This window comes from Stenella coeruleoalba, assembly GCF_951394435.1.
Source record: "Stenella coeruleoalba genome assembly, chromosome: X".
Classification (NCBI taxonomy): Eukaryota; Metazoa; Chordata; class Mammalia; order Artiodactyla; family Delphinidae; genus Stenella; species Stenella coeruleoalba.
Window position 1 is genome coordinate 4,268,442 of NC_137152.1, and position 14,861 is coordinate 4,283,302.

General features: G+C 42.8%; 1 protein-coding gene across 8 annotated transcripts in view; it reads right to left on the minus strand.

Moving 5' to 3' along the window:
- Positions 1-14,861, minus strand: part of NLGN4X (neuroligin 4 X-linked) — a 921,956-nt gene that overhangs the window by 582,917 nt on the left and 324,178 nt on the right. For 7 of the 8 annotated variants that reach the window (XM_079910741.1, XM_079910740.1, XM_079910739.1 and 4 more), the window contains one exon: positions 10,805-10,916. The gene's annotated coding sequence lies outside the window, so the exon portion shown is untranslated. Of the gene's footprint in view, positions 1-2,021; positions 2,153-10,804; positions 10,917-14,861 lie in introns of those variants that run through there. The other variant, XM_079910742.1, reaches the window with a different exon arrangement.

The following is a 14,861-nucleotide window of genomic DNA, read 5'->3' on the forward strand; positions in this document are numbered from 1 at the left end:
ATTCACAGCCTCTCTGTCTGCTATGGACTCAATGTTTGAGCCTCCACATGAAGTCACTAACCTCCCAATGTGAACATGTTAAAATCAAGGACACTTGCCAAACAACCAAATAGGCAAAAACACGGTTCAAGGCCTAGAGAAGATGGAGAGATGATTTCTAGCTGGGGTGATTGGGGAGGTTGATTTGAGAGCAGTGTGGGCTGGGTTTCTTCCCACCAGGAGGAACATATAAAGCAAACAGGGTTGTAGAAGTTGGACCTCTTCCTTCGGGCGGGTCCTTCCAAAAGTGTGTTCCACTTAATAGAGACCTTAGAATCCTTCCATGTTCAAAGCGTCTTGCATTGACAGCACTCGGTACGACGTACCCTTCTTTGAATGATCGAAGGCACACCAGTTCATTCAAGGCTCTGAGAAGTCCTGCAGATGGTGATCTAGAATTTCCCAACAGAATTTCTCAAATGCGTAACGAGTCATGAAAACGAGTCTTGGGAACGACCTTGTCATTATGGTGAACCTGGCAATGACTGTGGGCAGGAACGTGATAATCTGGGAGAGCTGAAATTGTGGGGAGCTAGACTCAGGGAATTAGGTGCCTGGGGGATAACTCAAGATTGGCCAAAAGAAAACACCCAAAAAACAAACAAAAACTAAACAGTGCTCAGTTTGCTGCTGCTTTTCTCACTGTAACTTAGTAGATAACAATCCCAGAGGTTCAACAGACTTTGCATAAGTGTGAAATTGCCGGAAGTAGAAACACAGTACAGACCAAATTAAAAGAATTTCTATTTCCTTTAGATGTGGCTGGTCTAACGACAAGACCCACTTAAAAAAAATCATATTTACTTAAAATTTGTCCGACAGTATTTAAAGATAAAGACACACATTAGCAACAGTTTCTAGAGCTGGCCGAGAGCCTAGCCCGCTAAAGCATGACCACACACTCCACAAATTTCTACGCCAACAGGAGTTGCCACCCTAGTCTCAAAATTCTATGGAGATGGTGTCCTTTGTTGGGTTTGAGCTCTGCTTCGGTCTCGCATAAATCTTTGACTTGGGGAAGATTACTGATCTCACAACCAAAGCCAATAAGAGCGAACAAAATTGAGGTGGGCTTATTAAACCAGGAACAAAAGAAGGATCCTCACAATAGATATGATTATTGGAAATTCTGCACAATAAATGAAACACAGAGTGGAAGGAAGAGGCACAAATATTGGAAATGACAAGGCAAAGTTGGATTTATTTACAGATGCTATGACAGCCCGCCTCGCCAAAGCATACGGGTCCGCTCTTAGAAGGTTAGGCACATTGATGAGTCCCGAACTATTTTAATCTGTTTCCTCTGTCAAACGTAAGTAAAAAGCGCTGAAGCTCCTGAGGCAACAGGACACAGAACATAAACCCAGAGATGCACTCCGTGGGAGATCGTTTCCACCAGCCCCAACTCATGTTCATTATATCAGGAACCACCCTTCACCTGCGGCCCCTCCTCGGTCAGCAGGACAGGTGAAGGAATTTGTCCTTTTTTCTAACAGCCTTGGAAAACCACGGAGGGTTGAAGCAGGTACGGACATGATCTAATTGCTGCTTCAGACAATGCTCCGACTATAGAGAGAAGGTTGGCTTATGGGGAAAAGGCCAAGAGCAGAGAGGCCAGCCAGGAGGAGGTGTTTGCTCCAAAGGAGTAGAAAATAATAATAATTATTATTATTAAAGGAAAACTGTTTCTCTATTCACAGCACTTCCGACACCCAACGTGTGGGTCTTCCACACCGAGCAGGTCTCCAGTTCTCCTGGGACACCAGCTGGGTGCCGTCCACTTCAATTCAACTCTGATAGGAGCCCGGGGGCGCGCAGACCTCACGGGGTAAAGACTCGGTGCCCCAGGACGGCTCCCACGTCAACCCCAAGCGCAGGGACTGGGTCCCCAGGCCGCCCACACTTGTGTCCGACAAGGCTACACACGGAGGGTCCCCGTGACGCCCTCCTCAGAGAACGCAGGCAACACGTGGCTGACTCACCCATTTATCAGAAAGGGACGAACAGCCAGAGAGAGCGGTGGAGGGCGAGGCCCGGGGGGGCCCCGAGCGCCGGAGCTCCTGTCTCCGTGGAGCTTGGGGGTCGTCACTCTGCCAACGTGCGGACGGGTTGCCCAACCCGGAAGCGCTCGGAACCCCTCAACATAGAGACTTTACGGGGCTGCAGCCAGGAACGACTGTCGAAAGCCTCGCGCAACGTGAGCCGCTCGAGCCCCGCCCCCTCCGCGCTCCGTGGCGCCTGGGGGCGGGGCTGGACGGGCCCACCCTCTCGTCACGTGGTTGGTTCCTCCGGGCAACCGGCCCGCACCTCGCAGGGCTACGCCTCAGCGCAGACTCGGGCGCGGCGCGGCTCGTTCCGAGGGTCGCAGGATGCTCCTCTGGCCTGCGTGACTCAGGAAGCTCCTAGGGTTTCGGGAGCTCTGCGCCAGGAGCCAGGAGGTCACCGTGCATTAGGATGCGCCCTAAATCCAATAATAAGGGTCCTTATGATAAGAAAAGAAGACACGGAAGAGGAGCCCCATGAAGACGGAGGCAGAGACGGGAGGGATGCGGCCACAAGCCCAGGGACGCCTGGAGCCCCCAGAAGCTGGAAGAGGCAGGAGGGACCCTCCCCTGGAACCTCTGCAGGGAGCGCGGCCCTGCCCACACCTGGATCTCAGAGGCGTGGTCTCCAGGACTAGGGGAGGATAAATGTTTGTTGTTTAGAGCCACCTGGTTTTTGGTAATTTTTTGCGGCAACCCTAGGAAATTAGTACAGTCCTGTAGTATATACGGAATGTCTTTTACGCCATACCTTACCTCTTTCAGGGGTACTTACTTTTTAACTTTTAGTTCCAGTTATTTTATAAAAGACTCGGTAATCAAGTGAAGGGTGGAAATTCAGATAGCACCATGCAGGTAGGGAGAGTTTTGTGTGGAAGAGCGAGCCTTTGTCAGCACACCGAAATGCCGCTACTTAGGAGAGGAGAGAGGTCCTCCTGACACCTCCGCCTGACCCCTTGGTTCACAAGCACAGGTTACAGGTGAGCTGCATGTACAGCTACAAGAACCACCTGTGGGTGATTAAACTTGCCAGATGCCTGGCATGTCCATGTAGCTAGTCCTCTAATGCATGCCTCTCGTGTCTGTATTCCTAGTTCATTTTCAAATAAGGTAAGAGGGATTTTTAAATTAATTTTAATAAAGGGAGAAATAACCTCTACTACACAATTCTAAGAAGACATAACGGGTGTGATGGGAACATCAGCAGCGGTGCCTACACCGATGTCATTCTTTTCTTCAATTCATGGTTATCAAAGCCAGAGTGAAAATATTGTAAAATGCCGAGACGTGGATAATTAAACAATACAGATTTTGAGAAGGAGAACACCTTGATGGAATGAATCATTATGAATCAGCAGATTGAAGTATAGAATTATTTGAACTATTGAATGTAACGATTGAGTTAAAATGGGAGAAATATATTGTAGGAAGTGGTTCTCAAGATGGGGTGCCTGGACCGGAAGCCTATCAGCTGCACCTGGGAACTTGTTAGAAATGCAAATTCTTGGGTGTCACCCCAGACTTGCTGACTCAGACCCTCAGGGGAGCCCAGCCTGCTCTTTTCTAACAAGCCTTCCTGGGGGGCCCATGCCACCCTCTGCTAATATGTGGCTAGAACGGAGTCATTTACCCTTCTATCTCTGCAAGCAGTGCTCCAGAGAATACGACCATGGTAGAAAAACAACAGGACATTGCCCCTTAAGAGAAGCAAACATATAACCTTCAAACGGTTTATTAAAGAGACTGGCAATTTGGAAATCTGCCTTTTGTTCTGAATCCTTAGTCACACAGATGAAGCATGTACTTGAAAGGCTGGCAGAGCAATCTGGCCGCTGATAATTTAATTGGGCTGCTACCTGGTAGAGAGCAGTTTGCTGCGTGAGGGTCCCCAGGGTGATGGCTGCCTGGAGGGCGGGCGGGGGGAGGGAACCGGGAATCAGCGGTGATGGTCTCCCAGCCAGAAGCACATGGGAGCAGAGTTGCCTCTACTAGGCTGCTTATCCCCTGACCTCCAGGAAAAGTCATTAGTGGCCCCAGAGGAGCAGACCAGCTTGTTTCCAGAGCCACGTCCTGGGAGCTGCGCCTGCCCAGCAAATATCTGGATGACTAGAGGGGGATAGACAATTCCAGAGAGACGATGAAAAGCGTATTACCCGTTCTTTCCACAGGAAAGAGTGATATCTATCAGTGGGTTCCATGTCCCAGTTTCACAATCTTATTTAGGTTTCCAAAGTGCTTCGCAGACCCAGCTGTGTGGGTTACATAAAACCTGCTGGGCTTCTTACCGGTGACAGGCATAGCCCATGTCAAAAAGCATGCACGTGAAATTAAATTATCTCTTTGATAATGACAGGATTGCAAGCAGAGAACGAAACTTGTTTTCTCATTCGGTTATGCCAGAAAGGCTCCATTCCACTGAGCTGTCTCTCCCCCTTTCTCATGTGGAAATCATACGGAATATTTGCATGTGTGTGTGTAGGGAGTGCTTTGAACGGTCATATAACAGCAAGCAAATGGAAGTTACATTGACTTCTCCGAGTGTGAGAGAGAACTGAAGATAGGCAAGAAGCTGCTGGGTCAATTCCAGGTAACTGAAATTCAAAAGTGAATTCTTTCCTTTGACTTAATTATGATACAGGACAAAGTGAGGAGAAGCTTGGAAATCTTGAATATTGACATTCGGTTTAAAAACTAATGAAATTATATGTTTCAGAAATCTATAAACAACATAGATACAGCATCTCTCTTTCTCTGTCTCTCTCACACACACACACCTTACGTCTTTAATTCATATACATACAGATGACCGATACTAGGGCTCTGAGTATGGTATTTATAATGTAATACATGTGATTTTGACTATTCTCGACATTCTTTTTCAGAAAAGGGACATAAATTGGAAATAGATTACATTTATACATCCATATACACTCTTCAAATATGCAATCAAAATGAGACTATTTCCTGTGAGACTAAAAATAATAAAACTGTATGTAATTCGAGAGGTGGGGAAGAATCTTAAAATGAACATTAAAACATAATAAAAATACAGATAGAGTCTATCCCAGAACGCCCGCATTGCTCTCCCAGAATACGGTTTCAAAGAACGATGAGAGAAGACGCTTTAGAGAGAGAGTATAATGATTTTAGAAACGAAAGCAATTCCCAGGATAGGTCTTTCAGGGGAAGGAGCTTAAGCAAAGTTTCACTGTCCTGTTGGTCTCTGGGGCATCCCTGGGGTGCACTAGACCTGCCCTACCTGGTTAGAAGGAGCTCATACAGAATCAGTCTAAGACCTACGTCAACTGATGGAGGAAACGCAAAACATGTACACAGTGGGATCTTTGTACTTTCTCCATAGATTAGGTGTCACTTCTTGTAGTTGATGGCTCTTTCTACCTTTTGAATTCTGGGTGCATTTTTTAAGCACCAAGAGAATGTTTAATCTATTCTTAGAATTCAATGGCCACAACAAAAACCGTATATCAAAACACCACAGCTACCATCATACTCAGCAATGAAAAAGTGAAAGCTTTTCCTCTAAGATGCAGTACAAAGCAAGGAGGCCAACTCTCACCACTTCTCTTCAACAGAGCACTGGAAATCCAAGCCAGAGCCATGATGCAAGGAAAAGAAATAAAGGGCATCCAAATTGGAAAGGAAGAAGTAAAATTATCACTTATTGCAGATGACGTGATCGTATAAGTAGAAAACCCTAAAGACTCAACCAAAAAACTCTAATAAACAAATTCAGTCAATTTGCAGGATACAAAATCAACACACAGAAATCAGAGGCATTTCTATATGCAAATAATAAACTACACAAAAAGAGAATTAAAAATAGCCACAAAAACAATAAAATACTTAGGAACAAATGAACCAAAGAGATGAAAGATGTGTACACTGGAAATTATAAAATAATGATTGAAGGAAATGAAAGAAGATACAGATAAATGGAAAGATATTTACGTTCATGAGTTGGAAGACAGAATATTGTTAAAATGTCCATACCACCCATTGTGATCTACTGATTCAACGCCATCTCTATCAAAATCCCAGTGGCATTCTTTGTAGAAATTGAAAAAAAAACCCAACACTCCTAAAATTCATATGGAACCACAAAGACCCTGAGTGACCAGAGCAATCTTTCTCTAAGGAAACTGTGAAGAGAGAGTATATACAAATTAGGAGGCCAGTGATGAGAAGCCCCCCCCCATCATTCTGGATACACTCTGAAAATTGGTACAACTGACATTCTCCCAGCAAGCCTCTTCATGGAATATGCTTCACGTTCTGATAGCCTGAAATGACCCTTTAAAAGCCAGGATTTCAAACTTGATGTAGCTATGTTATTTTAGGTAACATCTAACAGTAAATATTCATGACCAATAGAAATGATTTCCTTAAAGGAGAAAAGAAACAAATGGAAGATTTCATTGAAAATAGAAATTGGTTCTAATCCCAGAACAAAAGGGATTACTCGTAGGAATATTGAATTATAATAAATTTTGGCTTCCAAGAATACTGATGGTTTGCGGATAGAAATATTTCAGATGCTTAGGTTTTTAGTTTTTGCCTGACATTTTCAAATGAATGAATGTGAATATTTTGTAAAATTTCAATAAAGTATCAACACGAGTCTATTATTTCTTCAGATTCACTTGTAATAATTAATGAGGTTGGCACATAAAGCTCCATTAATTCAAAACAGACTCGATGAGTACAGGGGGGAGGGAGTGACTTTTTTTTTTTTTTTTTTTTTTTGCGGTACGCGGGCCTCTCACTGCTGTGGCCTCTCCCGTCGCGGAGCACAGGCTCCGGACGCGCAGGATCAGCGGCCACGGTTCACGGACCCAGCTGCTCCACGACACGTGGGATCTTCCCGGACCGGGGCACGAACCCATGTCCCCTGCATCGGCAGGCGGACTCTCAAGCGCTGCGCCACCAGGGAAGCCGAGGATTAACATTTTGAGACAATTTTTTTTCTCATCCCACAAATGGGTAATAAATAATGAGGATTCTGGAATTCCATTAGGCAGATTTACATTAATCCCACTTTTTAGTTTGAAAATATGTGTTGAATTAGCACATTGCATTTATCGCCAAGGAACTTACATAGAAACCTTTCAATGTCAATTATTTCTCTTTTCATATACATATATATATATGAGAGAAAGAGAGAGATTTTGCTATGTTTCTTGAGCACTTCTGAAGTTGTTGCTAACTAGAAGGATAAGCAAAGAACACAGCAGTGTGACTGCATAAATCATACTATTGCCAAAGAAGAAATCACATAGTCTGGCATCTCCACACCCTATAACCATAAATATTGCTATGTGTACATAGATGACATCATACATTCCTCCACAAACTATATATGTATGATGTCATATCTATATATCTACATACCTCTCTATATATGCATAGACAGAAAGATAGGGAGAGAGATAAGATAGATTAGATAGATAGATCTGTCTATATACTTATATATACATATTTATATAATGTAAATATATGGAGATCTAGCTATCTGGGGATAGCTGGATCTCTATATGTCCTATCGTCTCTGTTCCTCTGGAAAACCCAGATTAATACGACAACCTTTGCTTTTTATTCCTGAACTAATTTGAAATGTTTACGTATAGTTTCGTCATCTCTTAGTAGAGCTGGAGACAAGACTCCAGCATTTCTTTCCTTTTCCCTGTTGCTGACTTTCTATTAATGAGAAGCCCTAAGTAGCTCTGAGCAGGTAATTAATCATGAACCACCAAGTCAAGAGTGTTAAGCTTGTGAGTGGTGACTGCAGAGAAAAATACGTTGTGGTTGCCCGTTAGAAATGCCTTTCATTCCAAGGAGACCGAATTTGGCTTTCAGACTGTTCATTTGAGTCAAGTTCAAACCTGTGATTGTAGTAGAAAGCAGACGGGATCCAGGCCCGAGAAGGATTACTGGATATAAGGCAGGAGAGACTTGTCCATGGTGGGCTGTGCTCAGAGAGGAAAGAGCACCTGACTGGCTTCCGTCCACAGCTCTTAACCCCACAGCACGCTCTTTGACGACGTGCGCCCTGTTCTGCATCTGCACCAAGTGCGGCCCCTTGGGCTGCAAGTGCCTCTGTTTAACTCTCTTTCTTTCTCTCTCCTCCTTAGAGGAGAAAGGTGAACTTTATCTGGCTTCAACAATGTCCAACAAATAAACCGCACCTACTTGAATCTTTCCATGATAGATGCCGTTTTTCCTTTTGAAATGGTCCCCTTCAGGTACTCTTTAAAAAACAACAACAAGAAAGGAAAACAAAATATAGGGAACGCCAATGATTGTCAGCCTTGGGGTGAGTTTGTCTGTCCCCCCAGGGAGCGCTTGGCAACATCTGGAGGCATTTTTGGGTGTCACAACCAGGGGGAGGTGTAGTACTACTGGCATCTGATGTGTACAGACCAGGGATGCAGCTTTCCATCCTACGGTGCATACGATGGCTCCACAACCAAGAATATATATTAAAAAAATAAAGTTAGCGAGATAGTAGAAAGAATAAAAAAGGACATAGAATTCTGCCAAAAAATTTTTTTTCAGTCCAAGGTTGAGAACCTGTTGGGCTCCAATCTCCCTAAATCTAACTCACAGTGGAAGAAACATCAGAACAGAATTGATAGAGTCACATAACCCTTGACGAACACAGTCACTTGTAATAAACCTAACAGGTAGATGAGATTTTTGCAGTGCCTAGAATGTTTAAAACATTTTTGTACACATTCATTCAGTTGCTTTGTTTTAATGAACCTTTAAAAAACCCCAATCATGTGCCAGGACCTGAGTGCACAAAGGTAAACACAATAAATAAAATAAAATAGAATCTCAGACGATGCTTGAAGCCTGGTACAGGAAGTAACCCTACATACTACAAATCTGTCTGACTTAACAACTGGGTGACCCCAGGCTCTGTGCAGCCAGGAGAAGGAACTAACTACCCTCCAGAAGCTTAAGCATCTTCAGAAAGTTGGTGCCTTGGATGTGGGCCCTGAGGGGTTGGAGGTACCAGATGAAAGAGGTTAAAAGAGGGAAGCAAACGCAAACTCAGTGAGTCAAAAAAAAAAAAAAAGGAGCAGCATCTTTTGAGACGTGAGAAGGTAGTGAGGCTGAGATCTAACTCAGCGGGACGGGGAAATGAAACACAGGCTATATTGTCGTGGTTTTAAATGTGATTGGCAGCCTGGGAAGTGCACACACTGACCTCGGACACCACTTTCCCAATGTGTGTCAGGCACAAAAGCAAGGGCCTAAGCAAATATTGTTTTCTCCTATTATTCTGCAATAAAAGAGTTGGTTTCTGTCAATCTTTGGATGTCCGGCAATCTCTTTCATTCACATTTAATTTTCTTTATTTTTTAACTTCAAGAAGCGTAAGATGTAAACAGCTTTCAGGAGATGTTATACAAGCCGGGTGACGCTTTTCGGAAGCTGCATGTGGCCGTGCAGACACCCTGTTGGGTTGCAGGGGCGGTGTACTGTGGAGAGGGGTTAAATTAAGAGACAGATTTCAGCCGAGCAAGCCAGGCAACGTGGTGTATTCTCACGCGGGTATTCAGGCTACCCCCTAAGACTCCAGTCTTGCCTTTGTGTCTGGGTTAAAGATCTCCGGGTTTCCTAGGAGAATGTTTTATTCCTTTCATGAGTTTCTACAAGTTACTGCTCCTGGACGAACAGCCCTCCCTTCTGTCTCAGAAAGAGCTTTGCAGCTGAAACCTGTCCATCAGTCTGTCTCCCTATACTGCTCTGTCCTACGACCAGAGGATGTTCCTAAAAACCAGCTCTTGGTTACTTTGCAAAGTCCCAGAAGGACAAACAAGTGATAAGGACAAAAATGGGCAAGCAGGTAGGAAAGAGAGAAAGAGAGAGAGAGAGAGAGAGAAGGAAGGAAGGGAGGGAGGGAGGGAGGGAGGAAGGAAGGAAGCAGGGAGGGAGGGAGGGAAGGAAGGAAGAAAGGAAGGAAGGAAGGAAGGAGGGAGGGAGGGAGGGAGGGAGGAAGGAGGGAGGGAAGGATGGAAGGGCGGAAGGAGGGAGGGAGGGAGGGAGGGAAGGATGGAAGGGAGGAAGGAGGGAAGGAGGGAGAGAGGGAGGGAGGAAGAGAAGCCCAGCTCCTCAGCCCTACTCTCCCCTGCAGTCTGGGACCTACCGCCCTCCTCCATCTATAGCTGTGATGCCCTTGCCTGCTTACTCTCTCCAGCTCTGAGAGCCAGGCCACCTACTCCGCCCTCACCAAAGATTTGTCCAGATCCGTTTCTGCACCCTCCAAGTCCAGCCAGGCCTGGATGAGCTGACCGTCTGTCATCTAAACAAACACAGGGAAACGCGTGTCCTGATCTCTGCTTGTGACAAGTGACCTAAATCCAGTGGAGCCTGGTCCCATCCTAGCCCCTCCTCGACCGCGTTCTTAGTCTCCCGTTGGCCACTGACTTAGCAGAATCAACAGAGGCCACTGAGCTCTGAGAACCACTCCAAGGGGAACCACTGTCGCCGAAGAGGCCGCCCGCACGTGGACTGCAACGGATGCTCCTGCCCTGAGATGCCGGGCAGCTTAATGCTTTAGCCGCTCATTCAGCAGACAGGCTACGGAGCCACACACACTTAACGCTCTGTCGTCAAGCTCTGTATTCAGAGGAGAGAGTAGGCAGGAAGCAATGTTTCCCAGCGACAGGCTGGTAAAGGTGCGCGAGTGGACGTACCTGGTGGACAAGTTGGGCTGTAGTAACAGTCACGTCATGCCGTGTGTCTCCACATCACTCTTCACAGAACTCAGAGCAGTCAGATGTCATCTCTTTATGGCTTGGAAAATTCCTGCAAGCCAGCACAGAATTGTATTATGAGATTTGGGGAACCATTATTACCAAGAATGTGGTTTTAAAAACATTAGGTACTAGGCTATTAACTACTACACGTCCAAGTATTGCATGGTATAGACTTAGTTAGACATAGATACAAGATAGATGATAAGATAGAAAGAAAATGGACAGACGGATGGATAGATAGATATGATTGGTAGATAGATAACGGATGATTTATATAGACAGGTAGATAGATGACAGATGATAGATACATAGAGACATAGAATAGATGGTAGGTAGATAGGTGATGTATTATAGATAGAATATAGACAATAGATAGACAGATAGATAGATAGATGATAGATATATGATAGAACAGATGACGGAGTCGTATCCTTAATGGAATGGTAATGTGATGGGTAAGTGATTGTAAAGCAAAAATGTAATATCAGTGGAACTATAAAAAGCTATAGAATAATATTATGAAGTGATGCTTGCATGAGCATTCTCTCAAAAGACGCTCTTTTTACATGTTCAACCTAGACTTACGTGCGTCTAAGGCACCACAATAATTGACAGCAATGACAGCAAATTCCTAATACATCTCCTGCCTTGTCAAGGAAATATTAAATTATGAATTCACTCTGGACGAAAGCGAGATTAATTGTAGCTTATAGCTGGGTAACTAATCGGTATTTATTTGGGAAAAGATCCCAGGGGCTGTCGGCTTTCATTTGGCTCTAAAAAGAGAACGGTATTGGGTCACACTGTGAGGAAAAGAACATTTCAGGAAGTAAGGTGATGGGGATGGCTCTTATTTCATCTTTCTACCTTCATTTGTTTTTCATTTTAACTTGCTTTTAAACTTAAAAGTAATGCATATCCATGTTAGAAAAAAATCTCAGAAGAAAAAAGGGATGTGCAAAGAATAGAACATGGTCAAAACCCAGACCAACAATCAGTGTACAGGTGTGTATATTATATACTTACGTATGCATATATATGTATATATATATTATTTTTCCACGAGTGGAAGGTATTATACACATTCTTCTGCACTTCATTTTCTCTTTTAACAGTTGATCTGGGAAAACTTTCCATTTCATCATCCATGTATCATTGCATCAAAGTCATCTTTTTTGCGGAGGTATCATACTTTATTTTACTAATCTTCAATTACGTCCACCTAGGTGGTTTCAAGTCCTTTGTTTTATACATCATGCCAAAATGAGCCTTTTTATCTGTTGAGCTGTGCACATATTTGAATAGATGGGTAGCATAAATATCTAGATTTGGAATTGCTAGATCACATTTCTTTCCAAAGAGATCACGCCATTTTATGTTCCTACCAATAGCTTCCGTTTCCCCACATCTTTGCCAATACTATATGTATTTTCAAATACTTTGAGCTTTCTCAAAACAACAGGGTAAAAAAATATATCTGTATATCTATATCTAATTGTTTTAATTCTCCTGTTAGTATTATGAACGTGGTTGGACAGTTTTTCTTACGTTTATAAGCAAATAGTATTTATTCTTCCATGAAATATCTGTTCCCGTCCTTGGTCTACTCTTTCTGCTGGGATCTTGGTCTTTCATTAAATTGTAAAAGCTATCAACAGCAGGCAAACGTGGCTTTGTACATAATATTTTGCATGATTTTATACTTTTGATGTTTCTTGCTATTTATGCAGGAATTGTTGGGTTTTGTTTTTCAGTTTATATTACCAAATTTATCAATTTCTTTGTTATAGTGTCTGGATTTTTGCTTTCCTTAGAAATGCCTCTGATACTCTAACATTATTTTTTTAATATTAAAATATTTCAATAAAATATTAAAAATATGTTAAAAACATACCCCTTTTATGTTTAAATCTTTGGTTTGTGTACTATTTCCTTTGTTGGAAGGGGTAAACGTACATCCCCCCACCCTCACAAATTTTTAGCTATTTGACACAATGTATTGATACATAAGGGGTGGGTGATTGTTTTAGGTGTCCTGGCTTGGTCTGAATTGCCATCTGTATTAAAAATAAAATTTTAGTATGTACTGGGGGCAATTTTAGGATTCTCTATTCTTCTATTGATCTGTCTAATCACACATCTCTACTGAACTTTTATTAATATTGTTGAACACCATGCTTTGATATGGACTATTACGGTCTACAAGTTCATATGTATTAAGTTCCCATGGAAAAACTGTGAGGAATGTAAAACAATTTCTTAAAAAGCAAGAGCATATATTATGTGTTATAGATCATATATACAGTACTGAATAAAATTACTGAATTTTCTTCTTGTTTCCAACAGCTTTTTAGATTACATCAATGTTTTCCACATATACACTCCCATCTGCAAATTACTGCATTTCCTCCTTCCTAATTTGCATTCCCTATTTCTCTCTTTTGTCTAACTGAACTGTGCAGTAATTTCACAACGTTAAATCATAACAAATTGGGCATCCTTATCTTACACCAACTTTAATAGGGATCTCTTTAATGTTTCCATATGAATTAAAGTGCTGGTTCACAGCTGAGAATACTATTTGTTCATCATAAAATTATCAGTCCTTTTTCATTACGCATTTTAGCCGGAGGAGACACTGAATTTTATCAGATTGGTTTTGGCACATACGGATCCCATGGCTTACGTCCTCTGTGATTTAATATCATGGTGCATGGCATTCACAGATATGGAGCCATTCTTGCATTTTATGGAATGAGTTTTGAGACTCATTATAATTTTGAAATTCAACAGTACTACAAGGCATTTATTCTTCGGCCTAAAGAATATGGGTGTCAGGGCTGCAGGGAGACCCTGATGTGAGGGCCCTGGGATTCAGCATGGAATCGTGTTGAGTGATCTCTACTGTGTTGGGTGAGTTGATTTAACATCCCGCCATTTGCTCACCTGAATGGCGGACACTGGGCACTAGAAAAAGAACAAGACAAAACCCATTTCTCACCTCTCGGAGCCCAGAGATTACCTTTAATCTCACTTTGCTCATTAATAAAGTCATTTGGGCTTGTTCTTCTTCCTGGTTCTCTAAGACTATTTTTATTTTTATTGAGGGCTTTTAGACACATAAAATTAATTATACTTCATCTGAATGAAAAGGGTGGGAAACCCCCAAACATGTTTTGACCAAATTTATTTCGGCACTTTGGAAATCTGGAGACAAAAGCCTAACTTTTATTTATTTTTTTATTTTGTTTTTTTTTGGCGGTACGCGGGCCTCTCCCGTTGCGGAGCACAGGCTCCGGACGCGCAAGCTCAGCGGCCATGGCTCACGGGCCCAGCCGCTATCCCGGACCGGGACACGAACCCGTGTCCCCTGCATCGGCAGGCGGACTCTCAACCACTGCGCCACCGGGGAAGCCCAAGAGAGTAGACATTTTATTTGCACATTCCTGCCACTCCCCCTTTCCCTCCCCCCACGATGTTTGATCACATTTTCCTTTAAATGTTTCTGGTGAAGCAGACTCTGAAATAATAAACTGAGCTCCTCCTTCACAAAATGACAAAGAATACTAATTATTCCCAATGATGACCCCATTTAAACACACCATAAGAAAAATGTTGAAAAAATATAAAGAACGAATCAACTATAATTCATTGGAAAAGCACAGTATTTATAATCACTTCTGAGTGACCAGTAGTAGCGCTACCATTGTCCCACATTTTCACTTTTCAACAAGGAACATACTAAATTCAGAATTTTTGCTTTTAGAATTATTTTTAACTTTGAGAATTAAAAAAAAAATAAGCTCTATGGACTTTTCTAATACAAAATATAAATTAATCATAGTGGTCCCACGTTCCACATGCTGTATTACATCCTGGGGATAGAGGAGGAGCGTGCCTGAAGCACCCACTGAACTTATACCCCAGTGGAGAGACACCAGTCATTAAAGACACAGCCACACACACCAATAAAAAATAATAATGTGGGAAAATA